This window comes from Erpetoichthys calabaricus, chromosome 5 (genome assembly GCF_900747795.2).
Source record: "Erpetoichthys calabaricus chromosome 5, fErpCal1.3, whole genome shotgun sequence".
NCBI lineage: Eukaryota > Metazoa > Chordata > Cladistia > Polypteriformes > Polypteridae > Erpetoichthys > Erpetoichthys calabaricus.
Window position 1 is genome coordinate 240391200 of NC_041398.2, and position 6000 is coordinate 240397199.

Genomic DNA, 6000 nt, shown 5'->3' on the forward strand with positions numbered 1-6000 from the left:
CCAGACAGAGGAGCAGCTTCAGCGACAGACTGCTGTCACCGTCCTGCTCCACTGACAGACTGAGGAGATCGTTCCTCCACCACACTATGAGACTCTTCTATTCCACCCAGGGGGGGTAAACGTTAACATTATTTAAAGTTATTGTCTGTCTGTATACCTGCATTGTTATCACTCTTTAATTTAATATTGTCTTTATCAGTATGCTGCTGCTGGAGTATGGGAATTTCCCCTTGGGATTAATAAAGTATCTATCTATCTATCTATCCAAGCCCGGCCTTAGGCATAGGCGAAGTAGGCGACCGCCTAGGGCCCCGGCCCCGGCGTCCGGGGGGCCCCGAAACGTCTCCTTGGTCTAATTTTCACGCATTTCGCAGAGCTTCCAGGGGGGCTCTGGACCCCCCTTTCGTCTAGGACCCCATAATACCTAAGACCGGGCCTGTATCTATCTATCTATCTATCTGGGCACAAGGCAGGAACAAAATCTAAGAATGAATGTACTATAAAAAGCAATAAAATGTGTTGGTTCAAGGCTGCAACCTTGAAAATCAATCCATCCATCCATTTATCCATCTTGCTAACCCACTTATCTAGGGCAGGGTTGTGGGAAGCTGGAGCCCATCCGAGCAAGTATTGGGCACCAGGTAGGAACCAAACTTGGACAGGGTGCCAGCCCAAATCCCTAAGAATTAATTTTAAAATGCAATATACAGTAAACGTTTGGGTCCACGACTGCATACTTGACTATCCATCCGTGCATTCATCCATCCATTTTTTTAACCCGCTTATCCAGGGTAGGGCCACTGGCAGCTGGAACCTACTCAAGCAAGCAGCGGGCACAAGGCAGGAACAACACCTGGACAAGACACCTGCCCATATCTCCTAAATAGACATTTAAAATACAATATTAATGTCTGGGCCCAGGGCTACATGCTTGACTATCCATCCATCCTCATAATCTGCTTATCCAAAGAGGCTGGAGCCTACCCGAGGAAGCATCAACAAGGCAGGAACAACACCTAAGAATAAATGTACTGTAAAATGAAATATAATTGTTCGAGTCCAAGATTGCAAACATGGCAATCCATCCTTCCAAATCAATAAAATGTGTTGGTTCAAGGCTGCAAACTTGATTGTCAATCCATCCATTTATTTCTCTTGCTAACCCACTTATCTAGAGTGGGCTCATGGGAAGCTGGACCCTATCCGAGCCAGCATTGGGCACAAGGCAGGAACCATGTTTGGACAGGGTGCCAGCCCAAATCCCTAAGAATAAACTCTAAAATGCAATATAAACATTTGGGTCCAGGACTGCTTGAGTGACTATCCATCCATCCGTCCATTTTCTTAACCCTCTTATCTAGGGCAGGGCCATTGGAAGCTGGAGCCTACCCAAGCATGCAGCGGGCACAAGGCAGGAACAACACCTCATATTCTTACGAATTAGCTTAAAATTAGGGTAGAGTGGTGGCTCTGTGGCTAAGGATCTGTGCTGGTATCCAGGAGGTTGACGGTTCAAATCCTGTCACTGCCAGAAGGGATCCTACTCTGTTAGGCTTTTGAGCAGGACCCTTAACCTGAAAATTGTTCCAGGGGCACAACGACTGACTTTGCGTTCTGCCCCCCAAAAAACAAAAAAAGGCAATTTCCTCCAGGACTGTACTAAAAGGCAATATAAATGTTTGGGTCCGGGGCTGCCCTCGCATGTTAATCATGTTATCATAAATTTTGCCAAAGAGTCCGAAATAGCTTAATGAATACGCCATTACCTGCACACCTCCTCCCCAGGCAGGTGAGCCTCTCCCCGTGGTTTCTATGGCAGCGCAATACAAATAAAGAAATAAACGCGTTTCTAGCGATCTCGCCAGCGCTTATACTTCGCTCATATTTTCCAGAAAGTCAACTCTCTCATCCCTTAAATTGGTCAATGCCACAGCCGCAGGTGAGTCAGGATGGGGCGGCCGGGAAGGTGGTGCCGCGAACGCCTCTTAGCTGGTCGGCCCCCAGCTATAAAGTTACGCGGAAAGCGCTGGCACCTCTGCGCATGCGCGACATCCTGAGGCGATTTAAATTAGATTGAGAGTCTAAACAGACGTAACAAACACACACACACAGAGAGAGAGAGAGAGAGAGAGTGACAAGCAGGCAGAAAACCAACTCATTCCTGCCACGTCCATGAAAATTTCCTTCATCACAACAACTTTACAGCGCTCAAAGTTCCCGAAAAGGCTGCACAATACGCAGAACATGGGGTGTCATCCGCTACACGTCATTTTAGTTTCTTTTTATTGAATGCATAATTAAAAGTTAATGTTACCTGATCGTAGGTGACGCTCAGTGTGGGACGGGCTTCTCGATGGCAACAATCCTTCCTTACCCTCAGCCGGCTCGAGTGTCGCCGTCCTTTCATGAATATTCCCAAACGTTAGAAAGAAAACGTGTTGTCAGTTTATAGAAAACTCTCAGCTTTGCTTCCTTGTGGTCGCACGTGCTTGTGTTTTTGTTTTTCCTTTTGTTTTATTCTGTTAATTCTTTTTCAGATGCTTTTAAAAATTCTGCACAGGCACAAAATTCCGCTTCCACCATACGCGCGAGCGCAGCGCCCCACTCGTTCCTCGGCAACCTGCGCCGCTGTGAGTGAGCCGTGAGGTGAGTTGGGCGAGCGCGTCGGTCCTCCTCCCCCTGCTGCTGCTGCTGCTCGTTCGCTCCTCCCTCCGCTCCCTCAGTCTTACTGACCCAGGAAAGACCGGATTAGCGTGACGTGTGTCGTGGCACAGGTGCCCGTGCCAAGCTGTTACCCACCACCTGTGGGGGAAGGGGAGGGGAGTCAGCTTACAGTGTGCCATCATTAACTGTCCTCTTATGTAAGTGGTGTGCGTGACGTTTGTAAGCTGCCTTTATTATTGAACATCTAGCAATAATAATAAAAAAAATCCATACGGAAGTGCTTAGAATAAAGAGATTATTCATAGACAAAAATTCAGAAAAAAAATTACACAGCCTTGAAAAAGTATTTGTCTCCTTGATTTCCTGAAATGTTTCTTATTCATAATACTTCATTGTTCCTGATCACCAAACATATTCACCTTTAAAAGAGGGTGTGTCTATGTATTTGTGTGTCTGTCCTGTTGCTATGTCTCTGTCATTTCCGCAGATGGCACATCACAAACATTAGAACTGCTTTTACAAATCCCATACCAAATGGCATATAATAGGGACATATGCATTGCATTTGTCATTCCAACAGATGGTGTATCTCAAACATGTGTATTATTGAATTACCAAATGGCATATAGAAGTGACATATGTATTGCATTTGCCATTCCAGCAGATGGCACATCACACACATTAGTGCTGCTTTTATGAATTCCATAAGTGATGCTTTTATGATTTCTATACTATTGGCTTCTAACAGAGACATATGCATTGCATTTGTCATTTCAACAGATGGTTCATCACAGACACCACTGCTTTTACAAATCCCATTCCAAATGGAATATAACAGAGAAGTATGCACTGCATGTCATTCCAACAGATGGTGCATCACAAACATGTGTATTAATGCATCAGATTGCATAAAATAGAGACATATGCATTGCATTTGTCCTTCTAACAGATGGCACATCACAAACATTAGCACACTGCTTTTACGAATTCCATACCAAATGCCTTATAACAGAGGCATACGTATTGCATTTATCATTCCAACAGAAGGTGCATCACAATTATGCTCCTCTACATACACCTTTATCTCACTTGTATTATGTTTGATACTTCTAGAATTAAGGTAAGCTATGTTTAATGTGTTACTCATTTTACTTTTATATTTATATTTAGGGTTAGAGTTACATTACTATGCATTTTTTTTACACTATTGTTTGATTTACAGTTATTCCGCCCCTAGACATATGTCACAGGTGTCTGGTCACACTTATAGGTAATCTAACTTAGACACCATTAAAATATCCGACTACGCCACCCAGTTTTATTAAGAGACTGGGAACTCCTGAAATTTACCAATAATAGCACACAGGTTTCTTTAAATTGGGCAGTGAGTAAACACACAATGAAAGACACAACAGTAATTTCAGGAAAAGGCAACAGTAAGTTCTATTGTACAGGACAATATAAGGTACATTAAACAGATAAACAAACATAACAGAACCTAAACATATCAAGAATTAATTTCCTTTTTTTGTAAAAGGAAAATACACAGTCCACACTCTAAAAGTCTGTAAAAACAGGAATTGGAGGATACAACCTTTAGTGGTGCAGAGTCCAGTTTGGGCACTGTGTTACCCCAACACTTAATTGTTCACAGAAGTTGTGTGAAATTGTTGACTCCCTGTCAGCGTCTCTTCGTTGTCCCTTTTTCTTCCACTCTGGGCTCCTTGTGTTGCTGGGACCTAGGCACGCCTCATTCCTCGTCTGTCAGCTTTACTGGGTCCTTTCATGCAGATTCCCTCTCTCACTGAACCCACATCCGGCGTCTCCTTGTGCAGCTGTCTCTTCCTCCCTGGAAGTGTTGCCGCCCTTGTGCCTCACGTTGTGCCAGCCAGGTACCCTTGTCTGCCTGCGAGCCCCTGTGCCCTGTCCGAGTGTCTTGGCAGTGTTTCCTGTGGACTCTCCCTCCTGCCTTCTGCTGACCAGCAGTTTATATTTACTTCACCCCTCTGTTGTCAGTCCTGGACAAACAGTCTAATCAATGGCACCTCTAAATTGCCTGGGTTTAACAATTAATAAAAACACAAGTTAACAAAATGTATGGTTACCAAACATTAATAAGTTCAGATATGCTGATTAGAAACCAATATTTCCAAGCCAGGTAAATACAAACATTCTCTAAGGTCAGACTTCAAAGCAGTGATTCCCTTGCAGGACAGCAAATACCATTAATAGGTACAGATAGCCTTTTAACTTCTCACCCCCCAGTCCCCAACAGTGGGTGCCTAATGGAACCACCCAGTGCACAAAAAAAAATGTAAAAGTGTCCCCCTCTGACATCCCCCCAGACTTAACCATTGTCAGTCCCGGACAATCAGTTTAATCTTCTTATTCTCTATAACGGGCTGGGGGTCTCCCCAAATTTTCCCTCCTCAATCGGCGCAACTCCATAGCTCCCCTCTCTGTGACATCCCTATTTTCTCTCGAGGCTGGGTTTCCCATTGTCCAAAACCCATATATGGGAAGTCCAGGTGGAGATGGTTCGTCCGTTGGGGTAGCTGAAGCACTTAGTGGATACAAACAACAAGGCTTTAAAGCATTATGGTGCACATTTTTCTCTCTACCTCCCCCTTCTGGTCTCACTTTATACACCACCCCAGAATCCCCTACCTGGCCCAGCACCACATAGGGTTCTTGGTTCCACCAACCTGTCAGCTTCCCTTGTCCGTGTCTACCTCTATTTCTCAGCCATACCCTTTCTCCAGGAAGCAATGTAATAGCCTGAGCTTTCTTATGCCAAGCTGTATTATGTTGTACTGCCTTATCCATCCTCCCCTTAGCAGTTTGACCTGTATTGGGTAGATTCTGCAGACGTCCCTTCACCCATTCTTCCCTCGTGCCCCCTCTGGCAGGGACCTTCACACTATGGCAGAAGGCTGGTTGTACGTATCTGCTGAATCCATTTTCCCGGTGTGCCTTGGCATGTCGACACACAGCAGAGCTGTTAGACCCTGCTTCCTGCGTACTGGGGGCTGCTCGAGACAGTACAACTGGTGACTCTGGAGCCTGAAAAACAGCCTGCCAACAAGCAGAGATTACATTCATTCCAATCAGCAATGGGCTTGTCTGGACCTCGTCTTTCACAATTACAACCCCTCTGGGTGGTAACTTCACAGTAGCCACCTCAAAATCCATGGTGGCATACCCTGTATAGGGGATATCCAACCCATTGGCAGCTTTCAGGGTAAGAAGAAACGGGGCCTGCCCAACTTCTATGTTATTTGCAAAATGCTGCTTGAAAAAGCTCTCTTGCATCAGGGTAACCTGGGATCCAGTGTC

General features: G+C 45.1%; 1 protein-coding gene across 2 annotated transcripts in view; it reads right to left on the minus strand.

Annotated features, from left to right (window-relative positions):
• fhip1aa (FHF complex subunit HOOK interacting protein 1Aa) overlaps positions 1–2659 on the minus strand; it is a 126774-nt gene extending 124115 nt beyond the window's left edge. For both annotated transcript variants that reach the window (XR_007935090.1, XM_028802698.2), the window contains exon 1: positions 2315–2659. The gene's annotated coding sequence lies outside the window, so the exon portion shown is untranslated. The remainder of the gene's footprint in view (positions 1–2314) is intronic.
• Between the last annotated feature and the right edge of the window lie 3341 nt (positions 2660–6000).